This window comes from Camelus bactrianus, chromosome 17 (genome assembly GCF_048773025.1).
Source record: "Camelus bactrianus isolate YW-2024 breed Bactrian camel chromosome 17, ASM4877302v1, whole genome shotgun sequence".
Lineage (NCBI taxonomy): Eukaryota > Metazoa > Chordata > Mammalia > Artiodactyla > Camelidae > Camelus > Camelus bactrianus.
Window position 1 is genome coordinate 60593947 of NC_133555.1, and position 25672 is coordinate 60619618.

Below are 25672 nucleotides of genomic sequence, written 5' to 3' on the forward strand. Positions count from 1 at the left end.
CCTCGAGGAAAGAAACTTAGTCCCAACAGAACCTCCAGAGGGGTTTCAGCTGATATCTCGGCAGAAATTTTGCTGCACGGGTAGAAGTGCGAGGACATAGACCATATCCTGAATGAGAAAAAGCTGCAATCTAGGGTAGCCTATGCCAAATGACCGCCGTTTATAACAACGGCAGATCTAGGGAATTTCACTGAAAGGCAAACCTTAAAAGAATTCAGCAGTTTGAGACTGATCCTAAAACAAAAACTGAGAATCCTACCCTGAGTAGAAAAGTAGCATGATGAAATGGAAATAACAAAACCATTATTGCAAATGCAAGAAGAGCCTGAGTTGCAAAGAAGTAAGAAGAAGAAGGCAAGGAGGACATCAAAATCCTAAAGATGGGAGAGGGTAGCAGGAAATCATAGGTGATTTTAAGCACTATCTTAAGTGATTCACATATATGACTCTGTGATTGAAGCAAATGGAGTGATGCATGGCCTAATGTGTTTGCAAACAAACAAACAATCAGACAAACAAACAACAAAAGTTTACAGTTGGCTGACATATACAAAACAACCATGATTATTCAAAACAAATTCTAAAAGTGATGTCAAGGAACATTCATCACGCAATGACCCAGTATCGCGGCTAGCATGTACTCAAAACACTTGTATTCAGAACACAGACGAGTGCATTAGTATTCATAGATACTGATCCAGCAGTGCATATCTTGACCCAAACAAAATGACGGTTTTCAACAACAGTGGGTCATAGAAAGGGATATAGACTTACAAGAATTCCAAAAGGATGAATGAATGCCATATACTAACCTAGGTAGAGAAGAAATGGCATAAGACTATAACAAAGACAATTAGCTCTGCAAAACTGTACTAAGAGCAAAAGAGACATACAGGAATGTGCACGTTGGGATTGGTTTCATTTCTAGGAATTTCAGCCCCCATGAAAAAAACGGATTCATGTTCTGAGAGTGTGGGTGTTTCAGCAGAAAGCAACAGACGGATACGTATTCTGGGTGAATGGATATTACACAAACATGAGTTTCCTGGAGTGGGTCTCTGTGTACTGTGAAATGTTAGAAAGTTTAAAGAGCTGTCAATCGATAAACTGAACATGGACACACTTCCCTCCGTTTTTACTGTGTATACAGAACTGAAAAAAAGGAAAGAGGGAAGACAAAAGACCATGGGACCCTTGTTGATATAATCAAATTTCCCTTAGTGACCTCTCGTCTAAAGCAGCCTCTCCCCAACACTGACTTAATGCATCAACCACTGTCAATGTCACTTACCGGTTGGATTCCAGGTGGAATGTTGGTGTGTACCATGAGGCTTGTTGCGGCTGGTGGGTCCAAGGTAACTGGGCAGAGTTCTGTTGGTGGATCAGTGTCATGGAGGGGCTGACGCACTATGTGGAGATTGGCTTAGGTCTTTTGTTCGGGAAGCTGAGTAAGTTCGAGATATTGCTGCTGCCCAAAGACCTGAGTTCACGGGTCAGTTTCCAGAATCTGAAAGGGCAGACAGTGGAAGATCTGCCTGTCATCAGCTTACTGGTGAGGCTCCGAGGTATTTTCAGACTTGCCCACTCCTGTTCACGTCGACTTTATGGGAGACACGAAGAGAAGCTGGCAGAAAAACTGGCTGCATGGATTGAGGAGATGTGTGAACACATTCATGAAAGTTGTTCTGCTACAGTGGAGAATATCGGCATGGAGACATCTCTAGAGCATACCAGGCTCGAAAGACATTCATGAGACCTACTGAACCTTGGTGATACTGGCAGAAAATTACGGAGAGTCAACGTGACCTTGAGAAAGTTACTCGATTCTCAGCTCCAAGAATGGGTCCAAGATTCCTGACGTCTAAAAGAGAAGAGATGGCAGAGATGATAAAAGCGCTCAAGTTCTTGGAAGAGGTCGTGAGATTCCACACATCCCAAGGGGCATTTAAGAATCTTTCAGACCGAAATGCACCAAGCCCAGGTAAGCCTACTCCCACGTTTGTGCCTAGCTATCAATCACATGCTCTTCCTTCAACTCCACTCAGGCATCCATTTCAAAGGATCAGAACCTGAGCTGCAAAGAATCCAGTAGGAGGAGAACAAGCCCCTACTAGATTCAGAGTTCCTCTTCCTTCACACTCGGTGAACAACTGTGAAATATTTAAAGTTCAAATACTCTCAACTGAAATAAATAGGAATTGAACACTTAGCTCACACAAAGAAATGATGACCTTCCCCTAGATTCAGCAAATGCTGGGGTTATGTATTCTTTGGGCTGAAAGGAGTGTGGGAAGTGTGGGGAATCTTTGACTGAAATTGAATATATATTAGGCCTCAGTTTCTCAAGACAGTACAGGAAAATATTAGAAGTCAGATAGTGAACTGAACTGTAAAACTCGCCAAACACATTAAAGACACTGGTTATGTGGACCTTCGTTCCCTTCCGTCAAGCCCCGGGTTCAATATATCTAGGAGGTGCACACTTGGTTGTGTTAAATTGCTTTACCTAATATGATCGGATGATTAAGACTTCTCAGCACTGATAGAAGAACACCTGGTTCTCAATACCCTAGCATAGCTGCAGCAGGTTTCACATAGTTAAATGTCTCTAGGTGCTTTTGGAATCAAGCCTAAATGTGTATATTCTATTTAGATAGTCTTGTATATTCCTACAGAGGAATGTTACCCCTTGAAATGCCAACATTGCCTAGTATGTGTCATTGGGAGCAAAGGGCACCACATGCACAAGGGAAACCCAGGTTGGGGGTTAATTCATGGTTCCAATAGGTATTTCATTGTTCCATTTGTTGTTGGAGGCTTCAAGAGAAAAGAGTTGGCATGTCCCCTTCAAACATTTGGACTGCTATTTTACATTGAGTCTGTCAGTTTTTTTCTTAGAGATGACAAAATGTTAAAGGAATTGTCAACTCTGGCTTCTAGGTTGATTTGGTAATTTTCAAATACTAACTTCAATTTCATATAAATACCAAAACACGTAAATTGATACTATAAACCTTCTTAAAGCCTGCAACTGCCTTATCAACATAATGTCAAAGCTGGAGTCTTCGGACAAATTTTCCGACCATGGCTGTAAAGAAAACGGAGTGAATCAAATATCAAAATTCTGTGAATTATTTGTGGAAAGTGTTGATTTATCAATGCCCAGTAGGCAGAGAACCACTGCAAACTGTTCTCACTAGCTACCATACACAAAATATTGTAAACATCCAATCAAACAGACCTTGGCACAGGACACTTGCCTAAGAGTGGTCTGTTACTTCCAAAGACAGGATGAGGCGTCAGAAATCCTGGTAGCAGGAAAAGGCAAAGTAGAGAATGGAAACCAGTGCAGGATCTAACCTCTGGTAATGGAGCATCAAAGGTGAAACTCTGTTTTCCTTGGAAGCACACCCTCAAGCGGGCAGCAGGATTGAAGGTGATGCGCTGAGAGTTAGAAGAATGCACAGCAGATGCTTGGCTGACAGAACTCAAAGAAATCAGCTCAAAATATCCCCACAATTGAATCTGAGACCAAGATCCGAGCTGCCAAATCTGAGCTAGCAGAGGCAGCGGAAAAAGTGGGATAGGGCTACGGATGATGCCTCTCATATAACTCAGGGATCTAGAGTGCGTTGTGGGTTTTGGTGGGTACATTCAAGAGAGCAAAGAGAACTGTGAACTCAGGGAGACAGCCACAGCACTGGCGCGTGAGGTTGAGTTTATCGATATGTCCAATGGCCACATCCACTGCATCTGCAGGACCAGGGTCCAATTTGACATTTTGCCAATAGAGCAAGTGTGGGGCTCAATCAGAGGTATCATGCATCTGGACTGAGGGTTCCAGTGGGCGTTGGGTTTGAAATCAGTACTAAAATATTTAGGATCTGCTACATTCATAACCTGGATTGGGATTACACTCTGGTTTTAGGCAGACGATGCAGAACAGCTCTGTGGTTGCCTTCGTGAACCCATAACTCAAGAATGAGAGAACTAGGAAGAGTGGTCAAAGTCCACAACATGAGAAGATGAAGCATTTCTTACAGCATTATCACCCAAATGCAGATGCTACATTTTGGACAGCACTGACAGGTTACTGCACCAAGGAAAGATAGGTCGGTCTGCGGGATCATCCCAGCAGGCCCTGAAGTATGACATCCATACATATGCTTCCACTGGTGTTTCTGTAGACAGAGAAGCTCTGGGAAGAACTGGTAACATTGGGACCTTCCCATGGCAGTAGAAACAACAAACGCACTCTAAGCAGGCTGATTTGGAGACACATCAAAATAACATACAGTAGAATGCACAGCTGAAAACCTGTAGAAGCTTCATTTCCACTAGAGGAAGAGCCCTATGCCCTTTCAGAATTGTGAGATTAGTGTAATAATTATGAGGATCTACTAAGTGAAACAGTATGGTGTGTTCATCACAACAAAGGCAACACCAGGATTTAGAGATATACAAGACAACAAACACAGGAACAGGGCATGGCATCAAGGACTAGGGAAAATTGTCCTCACAGAAATACCATGAAATTGCGTACAACAAAGTGTCTAAAGTTTGCACTTAAACAAGCCCTATGATACTATATTAGATAAAAGATAGTACCTGACCTGTAGAATAAAAGAAGTATAGTAAAAGAAACAGGAAATACAATTTTCAGTTCAAAGATATTGAAGGACCAAAAAATAAGCTTTCAAACATCTAGACGGCAAAACGTTACCAGAGCAAGCTCTGAAAATTGAGGTGAGGAAAACACTGATGAACCACAGTGCCTCAGAATCACAAAAGGCAGAATACCAGAAATGGGGAAGAGAAAATCTAAACATGAACCCAATAGTATTAGAAAACCCAAAGGATGAGATAAAAACTTGGCTAAAGTCAATCCTAAGCAGGCTATTTAATGCAGAGGGACTCGTGAATAGCTGTGAGGACAGGGGAACAGAAATCCCTCCATCAAATAAGACACAGAAAAGCAAGTGCAAACCAAAGCTAACATCACTGTTGAATCCTGGGTTAAGACAAAGCATGTAAGAATACGATATAGGATTGCAAAATGGAAAAGCAAGAGATAAAATAATAAATTCTGAAAAGGAATTAGTAGAAAAATCAGAATGAAACTTGCTGAAAGCCAAGAAAGTATCATCTAAACGAATTCAGGATGTACACATCGTCCAAAAGAGGTGGAAAACCAATAGACCAACAAGCAGCTGTAGAATTCAAATAAACAAATTTCATGATCATCCCAGTGATGTAAAATGCACCTCGAGGAAAGCAACATAGTCACAACAGAACCTCCAGAGGGGTTTCAGCTGATATCTCGGCAGAAATTTTGCAGCACGGGGAAGAGGGCCAAGACATAGATAATATCCTGAATGAGAAAAAGCTGCAATCTAGGGTAGCCTATGCCAAATGACCGCCGTTTATAACAACGGCAGAGCTAGGGAATTTCACTGACAGGCAAACCTTAAAAGAATTCAGCAGTTACATAGTGATCCTAAAACAAAAATTGAGAATCCTACCCTGAGTAGAAAAGTAGCAAGATAAAATGGAAATAACAAAACCATTATTGCAAATGCAAGAAGAGCCTGAGTTGCAAAGAAGTAAGAAGAAGAAGGCAAGGAGGAAATCAAAATCCTAAAGATGGGAGAGGGTAGCAGGAAATCATAGGTGATTTTAAGCACTATCTTAAGTGAATCAGCTTACATGACTGTCTGTCTGAAAGCAAAAGGAGAGATGCATGGCCTAATGTGTTTGCAAAACAAACAATCAGACAAACAAACAAACACCAAAAGGTTACAATTGGTTGACATATACCAGACATCCATGATTATTCAAGACAAAATACTCAAAATGATGTCAAGGTTCATTCAGCACGCATCGAACTATTATCTGTGTTAAAATGTACTCAACAAACTTGTATTCCGAAAACGCACGCGTGCATTACTATTCATAGATACTGATCCAGAAGTGCATATCGTGAGCCATTCCAAATGACGGTTTTGAATAAGGGTGGGTCATAGAACTGGATATAGACTTACAAGTATTCCAAAAGGATGAACGAATGCCTAATTCTACCCTACGTAGAGAAGAAATGGCATAAGCCTATAACAAAGACAAGTAGCTCTGCAAAAGTGAACTAAGTGCAAAAGAGACAGACAGGAAAGTGCACGTTAGGATTGGTTTCATTTTTAGGAATTTCAGCCCCCATGAAACAAATGGATCCATGTTCTGAGAGTGTGGGTGTTTCAGCCGAAAGCAACAGATGGATATGTAATCTGGGTGAATAATATGACACAAACTTGAGTTTCCTTGAGTGGGTCTATGTGAACAGTGAACTGTTAGAAAGTTTAAATAGGTGTGAATCCATAAACTGATCATGGACACTCTTCCCTCCGTTTTTACTGTGTATACAAATATGAACAAAAGGAAAGTGAAGAGAAAATGACCATGGGACCATTCTGGATAGAATCACATTTCCCTTAGGAAACTCTCGTCTAATGAAGCATCACCCCCAACAATAACTTGATGCATCAATCACTGGGGATGGCAGTTACCGGTTGGATTCCAGGTGGAATGTTGCTGTATACCACGAGGCTTGTTGCGGCTGGTGGATCCAATGTAACTGGGCAGAATTCTGTGGGTGGATCAGTTTGATGGTGGGTCTGCTGACCTATGTGGAGATTGGCTTAGGTCTTTTTTCCGGGAAGCTGAGTAAGTTCGAAATACTGCTGCTGCCCAAAGACCTGAGATCACGGGTCAGTTTCCAGAATCTGGAAGGGCAGACAGTGGAAGATCTGCCTGTCATCAGCTTACTGGTGAGGCTCCGAAATATTTTCAGACTTGCCCAGTCTTGTGACGTCGACTGTATGGGAGACACGAAGAGAAGCTGGCAGAAAAATTGGCTGCAAGAATTGAGGGGATGTGTGAACACATTGATGAAAGTTGTTCTGCTACAGTGGAGAATATCGGCATGGAGATATCTCTAGAGCATACCAGGCTCGAAAGACATTCATGAGACCTACTGAACCTCGGTGATACTGCAGAAACATACGGAGAGGCAACGTGAACTTGAGAAATTTACTCGATTCTCAGCTCCAAGAACGGGTCCAATATTCCTGACGTCTAAAACAGAAGAGATGGCAGAGATGATAAAAGCGCTCATGTTCTTGGAAGAGGTCGTGAGAATCCACACATCCCAAGGGGCATTTCAGTATCATTCAGGCCAAAATGCACCAAGCCCAGGTAAGCCTATTCCCAGGTTTGTGCCTAGCTATCAATCACATTCTCTTCCCTCCACTCCACTCAGGCATCCATTTCAAAGGATCACAACTGAGCTGAAATGAATCCAGTAAGAGGAGAGCAAGCCCATACAAGAATCAGATTTCCTCCTTCTTCACACACGGTGAACAACAGTGAACTCCATAAAGGTCAAATACTCTCGAATAAAATAGATAGGAATTGAATACTTAGCTCACACAATGAAATGATGACCTTCCCCTAGATTCAGGAAATCCTGGTGTTATGTATCTTTGGGCTGAAAACAGTGTGGGAAGTGAGGGGAATTTTGAATGAACTTTTATATGTATTAGGCCTCAGTTTTTCAAGACAGTACAGGAAAATATTAGAAGTCAGATAGTGAACTGAAATGTAAAAGTCGCCAAACACATTAAAGACACTGGTTATGTGGACAGTCATTCACTACCTTCAAGCCACGGGTGCACTATATCTTGGAGGTGCAGGCTTGGTTTTGTTAAATTGCTTTCCCCAACATGATCGGATGATTAAGCCTTCTCAGCACTGATAGAAGAGCACCTGGTTCTCAATAGCCTAGCATAGCTGCAGCAGGTTTCTCATAGTTAAATGCCTCTAGGTGCTTTTGGAATCAAGCCAAAATCTATATATTCTGTTTAGTTTTTCTTGTATATTCCTAGAGAGGAATGCTACCCCTTGAAATGCCAACATTGCCTAGTATGTGTCATTGGGAGTAAAGTGCATCAGGTGCAAAGGGAAACCCAGAATGGGGGTTATTTCATGGTTCCAATAGGTATTTCATTCTTCCTTTTGTTGTTGGAGGCTTCAAGAGAAAAGAGTTGGCATGTCCCCTTCAAACTTTTGGACAGCTATTTTACATTGAGACTGTCTGTTTTACCTTAGAGCTGACAAAATCTTACAGAAATTGTCAAGTCTGGCTTCTAGGTTGATTTGGTAATTTTCAAAAACTAAATTCACTTTCATATAAATCCCAAAACATGTAAATTGATACTGTTAACTTTCTTAAAGACTGCAACTGCCTTGTCAACATAAGGTCAAAGCTGGAGTCTTCGGAAAAACACTCCAACGATGGCTGTAAAAAAACGGAGCGAAACAAATATCCAATTTCTGTGAATTATTTGTGAAAAGTGTTGATTTGTCGATGCCCAGTAGGAAGAGAACCAGTGCAAACTGCTCTCACTAGCTACCATACACAAAACATTGTAAACATACAATCAACCAGCCCTTGGCAAGGACACTTTCCGAAGAGTGGTCTGTTACTTCCAAAGACAGGATGAGGCCTCAGGAAAACCGGAAGCAGGAAAAGGCAAAGTAGAGAATGGAAACCAGTGCAGGATCTGACCTCTGGTAATGGAGCAACAAAGGTGAAACTCTGTTTTACTTGGAAGCACACTCTCAAGCTGGCAGCAGGCATGGGATTGAATGTGATGCGCTGAGTAGTAGCAGAGTGCATAGCAGAAGCTTGGCTGACAGAACTCAAAGAAATCAGCTCAAAATATCCCCACAATTCAATCTGAGACCAAGATCCGAGCTGCCAAATCTGAGCTAGCAGAGGCAGCGGAAAAAGCGGGATAGGGCTATGGATGATGGCTCTCGCACAACTCAGGGATCCAGAGTGCGTTGTGGATTCTGGTGGGTACTTTCAAGAGAGCAAAGTGAACTGTGACCTCAGTGAGACAGCAACCGCACTGGCGCATGAGGTTGAGTTTATCGATATGTCCTATTGCCACATCCACTGCATCTGCAGGACCAGGGTCCAATTTGACATTTTGCCAATAGAGCACGTGTGGGGCTCAATCAGAGGTGTCATGCATCTGGACTGAGGGTTCCTGGGGGCGTTGGGTTTGAAATCAGTATTAAAAGATTTAGGATCTGCTACATTCATAACCTGGATTGGGATTACAGTCTGGTTTGTGGCAGAGGATGCAGAACAGCTCTGTGGTTGCCTTCTTGAACCCATAACTCAAGAATGAGAGAATTAGGAAGAGTGGTCAAAGTCCACAGCATGAGAAGATGAAGCATTTCTTACAGCATTATCACCCAAATGCAGATGCTACATTTTGGACAGCACTGACAGGGTACTGCACCGAGGACACAAAGGTCGGTCTGCGGGATCATCCCAGCAGGCCCTGAAGTATGACATCCATACATATGCTTCCACTGGTGTTTCTGTAGACAGAGAAGCTCTGGGAAGAACTGGTAACATTGGGATATTCCCGTGGCAGGAGAAAGTACAAGCGCACTCTACGTTGGCTGTTTTGCAGACACTTCAAAATGACATACAGAAGAATGCAGAGCTGAAAACCTACAGAATCTTCATTTCCACTAGAGGAAGTGCCCTGTGCACTTACAGAATTGTGAGATTAGTGTAATAAAAATGAGGTCCTACTAACTGAAACAGTGTGGTTTGTTCATCACAACAAATGCAACACCAGGATTTAGAGATATACCAGACAACATACACAGGAACAGGGCATGGCATAAAGGTCTAGGTAAAATTGACCTCACAAAAATACTATGGAATTGCGTACACCAAAGAGTCTAAATTTGCACATAACCAAGACCTATAAGTCTATATTAAATACATGATATTACCTGACCTGTAGAGTAAAAGAAGTATAGTAAAAGAAACAGGAAGTACCATTTTAAGTTCCAAAGAGGTTGAAGGCCCAAAAAATAAGCTTTCAAACAACTAGAAGGCAAAACGATACCAGAGCAAGCTCTGAAGTTGGAGGTGAGGAAAACACTGATGAACCACAGTGCCTCAGAATCACAAAAGGCAGAAAACCAGAAAGGGGAAGAGAAACTCTTAAGAAGAACCATATAGTATCAGAAAACCCAATGGATGATATAAAAACTGGGCTAAAGTCAATCCTAAGCAGACTATATAATGCAGAGATACTCGTGAATGACTGTGAGGACAGGGGAACAGAAATCCATCAATCAGAAGAAGACACAGAAAAGCAAGAGCAAACCAACGCTAACATCAATGTTGAATCCTGGGTAAGAAAAAGCAGGTAAGAATAGGAATCATAGGATTCCCAAATGGAAAAGCAAGAGATAAAATAATAAATTCTGAAAAGGAATTTGTAGAAAAATCAGAATGAAACTTGCTGAAAGCCAAGAAATTGTCATCTATAAAAATTCAGGAAGTACACAGCATCCAAAAGAGGTGGAATACAAATAGACTAACAAGCAGCTGTAGAATTCAAATAAACAAATTTCATGATCATCCCAGTGATGTAAAATGCACTTCGAGGAAAGCAACTTAGTCACAACATAACCTCCAGAGGGGTTTCAGCTGATATCTCGGCAGAAATTTTGCAGCACGGGAGGAGTGCCAGGACATAGACCATATCCTGAATGAGAAAAAGCTGCAATCTAGTGTAGCCTATGCCAAATGACCGCCGTTTATAACAACGGCAGAGCTAGGGAATTTCACTGACAGGCAAATCTTAAAAGAATTTAGCAGTTTGAAACTGATCCTAAAACAAAAATTGAGAATCCTACCCTGAGGAGAAAAGTAACAAGATGAAATGGAAATAACAAATCCATTATTGCAAATGCAAGAAGAGCCTGAGTTGCAAAGAAGTAAGATGAAGAAGGCAAGGAGGACATCAAAATCATAAAGATGGGAGAGGGTAGCAGGAAATCATAGGTGATTTTAAGCACTATATTAAGTGAATCAGATTACATGACTGTCTGAACCAAAACGAGAGATGCATGGCCTAATGTGTTTGCGAAACAAACAATCACACAAACAAACAAACACCAAAAGATTACAATTGGCTGACATATACCAAACAACCATGATTATTCAAGACAAATTACTCAAAATGATGTCAAGGTTCATTCAGCACGCATCGAACTATTATCGCTGTTACCATGTACTCAACAAACTTGTATTCCGAAAACAGACGCGTGCATTACTATTCATAGATACTGATCCAGAAGTGCATATCTTGAGCCAACCCATATGACGGTTTTGAATAAGAGTGGGTCATAGAAAGGGATATAGACTTAGAAGTCTTCCAACAGGATGAATGAATTACTAATTCTACCCTACATAGAGAAAAAATGGCATAAGCCTATAACAAAGACAAGTAGCTCTGCAAAACTGTACTAAGAGCAAAAGAGACAGACAGGAAAGTGCACGTTGGGTTTGGTTTCATTTCTAGGAATTTCAGCCCCCATGAAACAAATGGATCCATGTTCTGAAAGTGTGGGTTTTTCAGCAGAAAGCAACAGACGTATATGTAATCTGGGTGAATGGATATTACACAAACATGAGTTTCCTTGAGTGGGTCTCCATGTACTGAGAACTATTAGAAAGTTTAAATACGTGTGAATCCATAAACTGATCATGGACACTATTCCCTCCATTTGTACTGTGTATACAGATATGAACAAAAGGAAAGAGGGAAGAGAAAAGGACAATGGGACCCTTCTGGATAGAATCAAATTTAACTTAGGAAACTCTCGTCAAATGCAGCATCACCCCCAACACTGACTTGATGCATCAACCACTGGTCATGGCAGTTACAGGTTGGATTCCAGGTGGACTGATGGTGTGTACCACGAGGCTTGTTGCGGCTGGTGGATCCAAGGTAACTGGGCAGAATTCTGTGGGTGGATCAGTTTGATGGTGGGTCTGCTGCCCTATGTGGAGATTGGCTTAGTTCTTTTGTTCGTGAAGCTGAGTAAGTTCGAGATACTGCTGCTGCCCAAAGACCTGAGATCACGGGTCAGTTTGCAGAATCTGAAAGGGCAGACAGTGGAAGATCTGCCTGTCATCAGCTTACTGGTGATGCTCCGAGGTATTTTCAGACTTGCCCAGTCCTGTTGACGTCGACTTTATGGGAGACACGTAGAGAAGCTGGCTGAAACACTGGCTGCATGGATTGAGGAGATGTGCGAAAACATTGATGAAAGTTGTTCTGCTACAGTGGAGAATATCGGCATGGAGACATCTCTAGAGCATACCAGGCTCGAAAGACAGTCATGAGACCTACTGAACCTCGCTGATTCTGGCAGAAACATAAGGAGAGTCAACGTGCCCTTCAGAAAGTAACTCGATTCTCAGCTCCAAGAACGGGTCCAAGATTCCTGAAGTCTAAAAGAGAAGAGATGGCAGAGATGAAAAAAATCACTCATGTTCTAGGAAGAAGTCGTGAGAATCCACACATCCCAAGGGGTATATACGAATCATTCAGACCGAAATGCACCAAGCCCAGGTAAGCCTATTCCCACGTTTGTGCCTAGCTATCAATCACATGCTCTTCCCTCCACTCCACTCAGGCATCCATTTCAAAGGATCAGAACCTGAGCTGCAATGAATCCAGTAGGAGTAGAGCAAGCCATTACTAGAATCAGATTTCCTCCTCCTTCACACTCGGTGAACAACAGTGAACTCCTTAAAGGTCAAATACTCTCGACTGAAATAGATAGGAATTGTATACTTAGCTCACATAAAGAAATGATGTCCTTCCCTTAGATTAAGGAAATGCTGGGGTTATGTATACTTTGGGCTGACAACAGTGTGGGAAGTGAGGGGAATCTTTGAATGAACTTGAATATGTATTAGGCCTCAGTTTTTCAAGACAGTACAGGAAAATATTAGAAGTCAGATAGTGAACAGAACTGTAAATTTCGCAAAACACATTAAAGACACAGGTTATGTGGACAGTCATTCACTTCCGTCAATCCCTGGGTACACTATATCTTGGAGGTGCAGACTTGGTTGTGTTAAATTGTTTTACCCAACATGTTCGGATGATTAAGCCTTCTCAGCACTGATAGAAGAGCACCTGGTTCTCAATAGCCTAGCATAGCTGCAGCAGGTTTCTCATAGTTAAATGCCTCTAGGTGCTTTTGGAATCAAGCCTAAATATATATATTCTGTTTAGATTTTCTTGTAGATTCCTAGAGAGGAATGTTACGCCTTGAAATGCCAACATTGCCTAGTATGTGTCATTGGGAGTAATTGGCACCAGGTGCACAAGTGAAACCCAGAATAGGGGTTATTTCATGGTTCCAATAGGTATTTCATTCTTCCTTTTGTTGTTGGAGGCTTCAAGAGAAAAGAGTTGGCATGTCCCCTTCAAACTTTTGGACTGCTAATTTACATTGAGACTGTCTGTATTTCCTTAGAGCTGACAAAATCTTACAGTCATTGTCAAGTCTGGATTCTAGGTTGATTTGGTAATATTCAAAAAGTAAATTCACTTTCATATAAATCCCAAAACATGTAAATTGATACTGTTAACTTTCTTAAAGACTGCAACTGCCTTGTCAACATAAGGTCAAAGCTGGAGTCTTCGGAAAAACACTCCAACGATGGCTGTAAAAAAACGGAGCGAAACAAATATCCTATTTCTGTGAATTATTTGTGAAAAGTGTTGATTTGTCGATGCCCAGTAGGAAGAGGACCAGTGCAAACTGCTCTCACTAGCTCCCATACACAAAATATTGTAAACACACACTCACCCAGCCCTTGTCAAGGACACTTTCTGAAGAGTGGTCTGTTACTTCCAAAGACAGGATGAGGCCTCAGAAAAACCGGAAGCAGGAAAAGGCAAAGTAGATAATGGAAACCAGTGCAGGATCTGACCTCTGGTAATGGAGCATCAAAAGTGAAACTCTGTTTTCCTTAGAAGCACACTCTCAAGCGGGCTGCAGGCATGGGATTGAAGGTGATGCGCGGAGTGTTAGAAGAGTGCACAGCAGATGCTTGTCTGACAGATCTCAAAGAAATCAGCTCAAAATATCCCCACAATTGAATCTGAGACCAAGATCCGAGCTGCCAAATCTGAGCAAGCAGAGGCAGCGGAAAAACTGGGATAGGGCTACGGATGATGGCTCTCGCAGAACTCAGGGATCTAGAGTGCATTGTGGGTTTTGGTGGGTACTTTCAAGAGAGCAAATAGAACTGTGACCTCATGGATACAGCAACAGCACTGGCGCGTGAGGATGAGTTTGTCGGTATGTCCTATGGCCACATCCACTGCATCTGCAGGACCAGGGTCCAATTTGACATTTTACCAATAGAGCACGTGTGGGGCTCAATCAGAGGTATCATGCATTTGGACTGAGAGTTCCAGTGGCCGTTGGGTTTGAAATCAGTACTAAAATATTTAGGATCTGCTACATTCAAAACCTGGATTGGGATTACACTCTGGTTTGAGACAGACGATGCATAACAGCTCTGTGGTTGCCTTCGTGAACCCATAACTCTAGAATGAGAGAATTAGGAAGAGTGGTCAAAGTCCACAGCATGAGAAGATGAAGCATTTCTTACAGCATTATCACCCAAATGCAGATGCTACATTTTGGACGGCACTGACATGGTACTGCACCGAGGACAAATAGGTCGGTCTGCGGGATCATCCCAGCAGGCCCTGAAGAATGACATCCATACATATGCTTCCACTGGTATTTCTGTAGACAGAGAAGCTCTGGGAAGTACTGGTAACATTGGGACATTCCCATGGCAGTAGAAACTAAAAGCGACCTCTATGTTGGCTGTTTTGGAGAAACATCATAATGACATACAGTAGAATGTAGAGCTGAAAACCTATAGAAGCTTCATTACCACTAGAGGAACTGCCCTGTGCAATTTCAGAATTGTGAGTTTAGTGTAATAAAAATGAGGTTCTACTAACTGAAACAGTATGGTGTGTTCATCACAACAAAGGCAACACCAGGATTTAGATATATACCAGACAACACACACAGGAACAGGGCATGGAATCAAGGTCGAGGGAAAATTGTCCTCACAGTAATACCATGGAATTGCATACACCAAAGTGTCTAAAGTTTGCACATAACCAAGCCCTATGGGTCTATATTAGATACATGATTGTACCTGACCTGTAGAGAAAAAGAAGTATAGTAAAAGAAACAGGAAATAACATTTTCAGTTCCAAAGAGATTGAAGGCCCAAAAAATAAGCTTTCAAAAAACTAGACGGCAAAACGACACCAGAGCAAGCTCTTAAAAATGGAGGAGAGGAAAACACTGATGAACCACAGTTCCTCAGAATCACAAAAGGCAGAATACCAGAAAAGGGGAAGAGAAACTCTAAACATGAACACAATAGAATTTGAAAACTCAATGGATGAGATAAAAACTGGGCTAAAGTCAATCCTAAGGAGACTATTTAATGCAGAGGGACTCGTGAATAACTGTGAGGACAGGGGAACATAAATCCCTCCATAAAATAAGACACAGAAAAGCAAGTGCAAACCAACGCTAACATCAATGTTGAATCCTGGGTTAAGACTAAGCATGTAAGAATAGGATATAGGATTCCCAAATGGAAAAGAAAGAGATAAAATAAATTCTGAAAAGGAATTTGTAGAAAAATCAGAATGAAACTTGCTGAAAGCCAAGAAAGTATCATCTATACGAATTCAGGATGTACACATCGTCCAAAAGAGGTGGAATACCAATAGACCAACAAGCAGCTGTAGAATTCAAATAAACAAATTTCATGATCATCCCAGTGATGTAAAATGCACCTCGAGGAAAGCAACTTAGTCACAACAGAACCTCCAGAGGGGTTTCAGCTGATATCTCGGCAGAAAGTTTGCAGCACGGGGAGGAGTGCCAGGACATAGACCATATCCTGAATTAGAAAAAGCTGCAATCTAGGGTAGCCTATGCCAAATGACCGCCGTTTATAACAACGGCAGAGCTAGGGAATTTCACTGACAGGCAAACCTTAAAAGAATTCAGCAGTTTGAGACTGATCCTAAAACAAAAATAGAGAATCCTACCCTGAGTAGAAAAGTAGCAAGATGAAATGGAAATAACAAAACCATTATTGCAAATGCAAGAAGAGCCTGAGTTGCAAAGAAGTAAGAAGAAGAAGGCAAGGAGGACATCAAAATCCTAAAGATGGGAGAGGGTAGCAGGAAATCCTAGGAGATTTTAAGCACTATCTTAAGTGAATCAGCTTACATGACAGTCTGTATTAAGCAAAAGGAGAGTTGCATGGCCTAATGTGTTTGCAAATATAACAATCAGACAAACAAGGAAACACCAAAAGTTTACAGTTGCCTGACATATATCAAACAACCATGATTTTTCAAGACAAAATACTCAAAGTGATGTCAAGGATCATTCAGCACGCATCGACCTATTATCGCTGTTAGCATATACTCAACACAGTTGTATTCAGAAAACAGACGCGTGCATTACTATTCACAGATACTGATCCAGAAATGCATATCGTGAGCCAACCCAAATGACGGTTTTGAATAAGAGTGGGTCAGAGAACGGGATATAGGCTTACAAGTCTTCAAACAGAAAGAATGAATGCCATATAATACGCTTCGTAGGGAAGAAATGGCATAAGACTATAACAAAGACAAGTAGCTCTGCGAAATTGTACTAAGTGCAAAAGAGACAGACAGGAAAGAGCACGTTGGGATTGGTTTCATTTCTAGGAATTTCAGACCCCATGAAACAAATGGATCCATGTACTGAGAGTGTGGGTGTTTCAGCAGAAAGCAACAGACGGATATGTAATCTGGGTGAATGGATATGACACAAACATAAGTTTCCTTGAGTGGGTCTCTGTGTACTGTGAATTGTTAGAAAGTTTAAATAGGTGTGAATCCATAAACTGAACATGGACACAATTCCCTCGCTTTGTACTGTGTATACAGATCTGGACAAAAGGTAAGAGGGAAGAGAAAAGGACCATGGGACCCTTGTGGATAGAATCACATTTCCCTTAGGAAACTCTCGTCAAATGCAGCATCACCCCCAACACTGACTTGATGCATCAACCACTGGGGATGGCAGTTACCGTTTGGATTCCAGGTGGAAAGTTGGTGTGTACCACGAGGCTTGTTGCGGCTGGTGGATCCAAGGTAACTGGGCAGAATTCTGTGGGTGGATCAGTTTGATGGTGGGTCTGCTGCCCTATGTGGAGATTGGCTTAGGTCTTTTGTTCGGGAAGCTGTGTAAGTTCGAGATATTGCTGCTGCCCAAAGACCTGAGTTCACGGGTCAGTTTCCAGAATCTGAAAGGGCAGACAGTGGAAGATCTGCCTGTCATCAGCTTACTGGTGAGGCTCCGAGGTATTTTCAGACTTGCCCACTCCTGTTCACGTCGACTTTATGGGAGACACGAAGAGAAGCTGGCAGAAAAACTGGCTGCATGGATTGAGGAGATGTGTGAACACATTCATGAAAGTTGTTCTGCTACAGTGGAGAATATCGGCATGGAGACATCTCTAGAGCATACCAGGCTCGAAAGACATTCATGAGACCTACTGAACCTTGGTGATACTGGTAGAAACATACGGAGTGTCAACGTGAACTTGAGAAAGTTACTCGATTCTCAGCTCCAAGAATGGGTCCAATATTCCTGACGTCTAAAAGAGAAGAGATGGCAGAGATGATAAAAGCTCTCAAGTTCTTGGAAGAGGTCGTGAGATTCCACACATCCCAAGGGGCATTTAAGAATCTTTCAGACCGAAATGCACCAAGCCCAGGTAAGCCTATTCCCACGTTTGTGCCTAGCTATCAATCACATGCTCTTCCTTCAACTCCACTCAGGCATCCATTTCAAAGGATCAGAACCTGAGCTGCAATGAATCCAGTAGGAGGAGAGCAAGCCCCTACTAGATTCAGAGTTCTTCTTCCTTCACACTCGGTGTACAACTGTGAAATCCTTAAAGTTCAAATACTCTCAACTGAAATAAATAGGAATTGAACACTTAGCTCACACAAAGAAATGATGACCTTCCCCTAGATTCAGCAAATGCTGGGGTTATGTATTCTTTGGGCTGAAAGGAGTGTGGGAAGTGTGGGGAATCTTTGACTGAAATTGAATATATATTAGGCCTCAGTTTCTCATAACAGTACAGGAAAATATTAGAAGTCAGATAGTGAACTGAACTGTAAAACTCGCCAAACACATTAAAGACACTGGTTATGTGGACCTTCGTTCCCTTCCGTCAAGCCCCGGGTTCAATATATCTAGGAGGTGCACACTTGGTTGTGTTAAATTGCTTTACCTAACATGATCGGATGATTAAGACTTCTCAGCACTGATAGAAGAACACATGGTTCTCAATACCCTAGCATAGCTGCAGCAGGTTTCACATAGTTAAATGCCTCTAGGTGCTTTTGGAATCAAGCCTAAATGTGTATATTCTATTTAGATAGTCTTGTATATTCCTACAGAGGAATGTTACCCCTTGAAATGCCAACATTGCCTAGTATGTGTCATTGGGAGCAAAGGGCACCACATGCACAAGGGAAACCCAGGTTGGGGGTTAATTCATGGTTCCAATAGGTATTTCATTGTTCCTTTTGTTGTTGGAGGCTTCAAGAGAAAAGAGTTGGCATGTCCACTTCAAAATTTGGACTGCTCTTTTACATTGAGTCTGTCTGTTTTTTCCTTAGACATGACAAAATGTTAAAGATATTGTCAAGTCTGGCTTCTAGGTTGATTTGGTAATTTTCAAATACTAACTTCAATTTCATATAAATACCAAAACACGTAAATCGATACTATAAACCTTCTTAAAGCCTGCAACTGCCTTATCAACATAATGTCAAAGCTGGAGTCTTCGGAAAAAATTTCCGACAATGGCTGTAGAGAAACAGAGCGAAACAGATATCAAATTTCTGTGAATTATTTGTGGAAAGTGTTGATTTATCAATGCCCAATAGGCAGAGAACCACTGCAAACTGTTCTCACTAGCTACCATACACAAAACATTGTAAACACACAATCAACCAGCCCTAGGCACAGGACACTTGCCTAAGAGTGGTCTGTTACTTCCAAAGACAGGATGAGGCGTCAGAAATCCTGGTAGCAGGAAAAGGCAAAGTAGAGAATGGAAACCAGTGCAGGATCTGACCTCTGGTAATGGAACATCAAAGGTGAAACTCTGTTTTCATTGGAAGCACAATCTCAAGCGGGCAGCAGGATTGAAGGTGATGCGCTGAGTGTTAGAAGAGTGCACAGCAGATGCTTGGCTGACAGAACTCAAAGAAATCAGCTCAAAATATCCCCACAATTGAATCTGAGACCAAGATCCGCGCTGCCAAATCTAAGCTAGCAGAGGCAGCGGAAAAATTGGGATAGGGCTACGGATGATGCCTCTCGCAGAACTCAGGGATCTTGAGTGCGATGTGGGTTTTGGTGGGTACATTCAAGGGAGCAAAGAGAAATGTGAACTCAGGGAGACAGCCACAGCACTGGCGCGTGAGTTTGAGTTTATCAATATGTCCAATGGCCACATCCACTGCATCTGAATGACAAGGGTCCAATTTGATATTTTGCCAATAGAGCAAGTGTGGGGCTCAATCAGAGGTATCATGCATCTGGACTGAGTGTTCCAGTGGGCGTTGGGTTTGAAATCAGTACTAAAATATTTAGGATCTTCTACATTCATAACCTGGATTGGGATTACATTCTGGTTTTAGGCAGACGATGCAGAACAGCTCTGTGGTTGCCTTCGTGAACCCATAACTCAAGAATGAGAGAATTAGGAACAGTGGTCAAAGTCCACATCATGAGAAGATGAAGCATTTCTTACAGCATTATCACCCAAATGCACATGCTACATTTTCGACGGCACTGACAGGTTACTGCACCAAGGATAGATAGGTCGGTCTGCGGGATCATCCCAGCATGCCCTGAAGTGTGACATCCATACATATGTTTCCACTGGTGTTTCTGTAGACAGAGAAGCTCTGGGAAGAACTGGTAACATTGGGACATTCCCATGGCAGTAGAAACAACAAACGCACTCTAAGCAGGCTGATTTGGAGACACATCAAAATGACATACAGTAGAATGCAGAGCTGAAAACCTATAGAAGCTTCATTTCCACTAGAGGAAGAGCTCTATGCCCTTTCAGAATTGTGAGATTAGTGTAATAAAAATGAGGTTCTACTAACTGAAACAGTATGGCGTGTTCATCAAAACAAAGGCAACACCAGGATTTAGAGATATAACAGACAACACACACAGGAACATGGCTTGGCATCAAGGTCTAGGGAAAATTGTCCTCACAGAAAGACCATGGAATTGTGTACACCAAGAGTCTAAAATTTGCACTTAACGAAGCCCTATAAATCTATATTAAATAAATGATAGTATCTGACCTGTAGAGTAAAAGAAGTATAGTAAAAGAAACAGGAAGTACCATTTTTAGTTCCAAAGAGATTGAAGGCCCAAAAAATAAGCTTTAAACAACTAGACGGCAAAACGATACCAGAGCAAGCTCTGAAAATGGAGGTGAGGAAAACACTGATGAACCACAGTGCCTGAGAATCACAAAAGGCAGAATACCAGAAAAGGGGAAGAGAAACTCTAAACATCAACCCAATAGTATCTGAAATCTCAATGGATGAGATAAAAACTGGGCTAAAGTCAATCCTAAGCAAACTACATAATGCAAAGTTACCCGTGAAAGACTGTGAGGACAAGGGAACAGATATCCCTCGATCATAAGAAGACACAGAAAAGCAAGTGCAAACCAACGCTAACATCAATGTTGAATCCTGGGTGAAGACAAGGCAGGTAAGAATAGGACCCATAGGATTCCCAAATGGAAAAGCAAGAGATAAAATAATAAATTCTGAAAAGGAATTTGTAGAAAAATCAGAATGAAACTTGCTGAAAGCCAAGAAAATATCAACTATACGAATTCAGGAAGTACACAGCGTCCAAAAGAGGTTGAATACCAATAGAACAAAAAGCAGCTGTAGAATTCAAATAAACAAATTTCATGAGCATCCCAGTGATGTAACATGCACCTTGAGGAAAGCAACTTAGTCACAACAGAACCTCCAGAGGCGTTTCAGCTGATATCTCGGCAGAAATTTGGCAGTACGGAGAGCAGTGCCAGGACATAGACCATATCCTGAATGAGAAAAAGCTGCAATCTACTGTAGCCTATGCCAAATGACCGCGGTTTATAACAACGGCAGAGCTAGGGAATTTCACTGACTGGCAAACCTTAAAAGAATTTAGCAGTTTGAAACTGATCCTAAAACAAAAATTGAGAATCCTACCCTGAGTAGAAATGTAGCAAGATGAAATGGAAATAACAAAACCATTATTGCAAATGCAAGAAGAGCCTGAGTTGCAAAGAAGTAAGATGAAGAAGGCAATGAAGGCATCAAAATCCTAAAGATGGGAGAGGGTAGCAGGAAATCATAGTTGATTTTAAGCACTATCTTAAGTGAATCAGATTACATGACTGTCTGAACCAAAACGAGAGATGCATGGCCTAATGTGTTTGCAAAACAAACAATCAGACAAACAAACAAACACCAAAAGATTACAATTGGCTGACATATACCAAACAACCATGATTATTCAAGACAAATTACTCAAAATGATGTCAAGGTTCATTCAGCACGCATCGAACTATTATCGCTGTTACCATGTAATCAACAAACTTGTATTCCGAAAACAGACGCGTGCATTACTATTCATAGATACTGATACAGAAGTGCATATCTTGAGCCAACCCAAATGACGGTTTTGAATAAGAGTGGGTCATAGAAAGGGATATAGACTTAGAAGTCTTCCAACAGGATGAATGAATGACTAATTCTAACCTACATAGAGAAAAAATGGCATAAGCCTATAACAAAGACAAGTAGCTCTGCAAAACTGAACTACGAGCAAAAGAGACAGACAGGAAAGTGCACGTTGGGTTTGGTTTCATTTCTAGGAATTTCAGCCCCCATGAAACAAATGGATCCATGTTCTGAAAGTGTGGGTTTTTCAGCAGAAAGCAACAGACGTATATGTAATCTGGGTGAATGGATATTACACAAACATGAGTTTCCTTGAGTGGGTCTCCATGTACTGTGAACTATTAGAAAGTTTAAATACGTGTGAATCCATAAACTGATCATGGACACTATTCCTTCCATTTGTACTGTGTATACAGATATGAACAAAAGGAAAGAGGGAAGAGAAAAGGACAATGGGACCCTTCTGGATAGAATCAAATTTAACTTAGGAAACTCTCGTCAAATGCAGCATCACCCCCAACACTGACTTGATGCATCAACCACTGGTCATGGCAGTTACAGGTTGGATTCCAGGTGGAATGTTGGTGTGTACCACGAGGCTTGTTGCGGCTGGTGGATCCAAGGTAACTGGGCAGAATTCTGTGGGTGGATCAGTTTGATGCTGGGTCTGCTGCCCTATGTGGAGATTGGCTTAGGTCTTTTGTTCGTGAAGCTGAGTAATTTCGAGATACTGCTGCTGCCCAAAGACCTGAGATCACGGGTCAGTTTCCAGAATCTGAAAGGGCAGACAGTGGAAGATCTGCCTGTCATCAGCTTACTGGTGATGCTCCGAGGTATTTTCAGACTTGCCCAGTCCTGTTGATGTCGACTTTATGGGAGACACGAAGAGAAGCTGGCAGAAACACTGGCTGCATGGATTGAGGAGATGTGCGAAAACATTGATGAAAGTTGTTCTGCTACAGTGGAGAATATCGGCATGGAGACATCTCTAGAGCATACCAGGCTCGAAAGACAGTCATGAGACCTACTGAACCTCGCTGATTCTGGCAGAAACATAAGGAGAGTCAAAGTGCCCTTCAGAAAGTAACTCGTTTCTCAGCTCCAAGAACGGGTCCAAGATTCCTGAAGTCTAAAAGTGAAGAGATGGCAGAGATGAAAAAATCACTCATGTTCTAGGAAGAAGTCGTGAGAATCCACACATCCCAAGGGGCATATACGAATCATTCAGACCGAAATGCACCAAGCCCAGGTAAGCCTATTCCCACGTTTGTGCCTAAGTAACAATCACATGCTCTTCCCTCCACTCCACTCAGGCATCCATTTCAAAGGATCAGAACCTGAGCTGCAATGAATCCAGTAGGAGTAGAGCAAGCCCCTACTAGAATCAGAGTTCCTCCTCCTTCACACTCGGTGAACAACAGTGAACTCCTTAAAGGTCAAATACTCTCGACTGGAATAAATAGGAATTGAATACTTAGCTCACACAAAGAAATGATGTCCTTCCCTTAGATTAAGGAAATGCTGGGGTTATGTATTCTTTGTGCTGAAAACAGTGTGGGAAGTGAGGGGAATCTTTGAATGAACTTGAATATGTATTAGGCCTCAGTTTTTCAAGACAGTACAGGAAAATATTAGAAGTCAGATAGTGAACAGAACTGTAAATTTCGCATAATACTTTAAAGACACAGGTTATGTGGACAGTCATTCACTTCCGTCAATCCCCGGGTGCACTATATCTTGGAGGTGCAGACTTGGTTGTGTTAAATTGTTTTACCCAACATGTTTGGATGATTAAGCCTTCTCAGCACTGATAGAAGAGCACCTGGTTCTCAATAGCCTAGCATAGCTGCAGCAGGTTTCTCATAGTTAAATGCCTCTAGGTGCTTTTGGAATCAAGCCTAAATATATATATTCTGTTTAGATTTTCTTGTAGATTCCTAGAGAGGAATGTTACGCCTTGAAATGCCAACATTGCCTAGTATGTGTCATTGGGAGTAATTGGCACCAGGTGCACAAGTGAAATCCAGAATAGGGGTTATTTCATGGTTCCAATAGGTATTTCATTCTTCCTTTTGTTGTTGGAGGCTTCAAGAGAAAAGAGTTGGCATGTCCCCTTCAAACTTTTGGACAGCTATTTTACATTGAGACTGTCTGTTTTACCTTAGGGCTGACAAAATCTTACAGAAATTGTCAAGTCTGGCTTCTAGGTTGATTTGGCAATATTCAAAAAGTAAATTCACTTTCATATAAATCCCAAAACATGTAAATTGATACTGTTAACTTTCTTAAAGACTGCAACTGCCTTGTCAACATAAGGTCAAAGCTGGAGTCTTCGGAAAACCACTCCGACGATGGCTGTAAAAAAACGGAGCGAAACAAATATCCAATTTCTGTGAATTATTTGTGAAAAGTGTTGATTTGTCGATGCCCAGTAGGAAGAGGACCAGTGCAAACTTTCCTAACTAGCTACTATACACTAAACATTGTAAACACACACTCACCCAGCCCTTGGCAAGGATACTTTCCGAAGAGTGGTCTGTTACTTCCAAAGACAGGATGAGGCCTCAGAAAAACCGGAAGCAGGAAAAGGCAAAGTAGAGAATGGAAACCAGTGCAGGATCTGACTTCTGGTAATTGAGCAACAAAGGTGAAACTCTGTTTTACTTGGAAGCACACTCTCAAGCTGGCAGCAGGCATGGGATTGAATGTGATGCGTGGAGTGTTAGAAGAGTGCACAGCAGATGGTTGGCTGACAGAACTCAAAGAAATCAGCTCAAAATATCCCCACAATTGAATCTGAGACCAAGATCCGTGCTGCCAAATCTGAGCTAGCAGAGGCAGCGGAAAAAGCGGGGTAGGGCTACAGATGATGGCTCTCGCACAACTCAGGGATCTAGAGTGCGTTGTGGGTTTTGGTGGGTACTTTCAAGAGAGCAAAGTGAACTGTGACCTCAGTGAGACAGCAACCGCACTGGCGCGTGAGGTTGAGTTTATCGATATGTCCTATGGCCACATACACTGCATCTGCAGGACCAGGGTCCAGTTTGAAATTTTGCCAATAGAGCGCGTCTGGGGCTCAATCAGAAGTATGATGCATCTGGACTGAGGGTTCCTGGGATCGTTGGGTTTGAAATCAGTATTAAAAGATTTAGGATCTGCTACATTCATAACCTCGATTGGGATTAACGTCTGGTTTGTGGCAAAGGAGGCGGAAAAGCTCTGTGGTTGCCTTCGTGAACCCATAACTCAAGAATGAGAGAATTAGGAAGAGTGGTCAAAGTCCACAGCATGAGAAGATGAAGCATTTTTACAGCATTATCACCCAAATGCAGATGCTACATTTTGGACGGCACTGACAGGGTACTGCACCGAGGACACATAGGTCTGTCTGCGGGATAATCCCAGCAGGCCCTGAAGTATGACATCCATACATGTGCTTCCACTGGTGTTTCTGTAGACAGAGAATCTCTGGGAAGAACTGGTAACATTGGGACATTCCTGTGGCAGTAGAAAGTACAAGCACACTCTACGTTGGCTGTTTTGCAGACACTTCAAAATGACATACAGAAGAATGCAGAGCTGAAAACCTATAGAAGCTTCATTTCCTCTAGAGGAAGTGCCCTGTGCACTTTCAGAATTGTGAGATTAGTGTAATAAAAATGAGGTTCTAATAACTGAAGCGGTATGGTGTGTTCATCACAACAAAGGCAACACCAGGATTTAGAGATATACCAGACAACACACACAGGAACAGGGCATGGCATCAAGGTCTAGGGAAAATTATCCTCACAGAAATACCATGGAATTGTGTACACCAAAGAGTCTAAAGTTTGCACTTAACCAAGCCCTATAAGTCTATATTAAATACATGATAGTAC

At 41.9% G+C, this 25672-nt stretch overlaps 2 long non-coding RNA genes across 3 annotated transcripts in view; one reads left to right on the top strand and one right to left on the bottom strand.

Moving 5' to 3' along the window:
• Positions 1-25672, top strand: part of LOC141573815 (uncharacterized) — a 588593-nt gene that overhangs the window by 507985 nt on the left and 54936 nt on the right. The gene's annotated exons all lie outside the window — the stretch shown is intronic.
• LOC141573730 (uncharacterized) overlaps positions 6373-25672 on the bottom strand; it is a 32428-nt gene continuing 13128 nt past the window's right edge. Inside the window, exon 3 of one of the 2 annotated variants that reach the window (XR_012499746.1) lies at positions 6373-7125. This is a non-coding gene — a long non-coding RNA (uncharacterized LOC141573730). Of the gene's footprint in view, positions 7126-17075; positions 17660-25672 lie in introns of those variants that run through there. The other variant, XR_012499747.1, reaches the window with a different exon arrangement.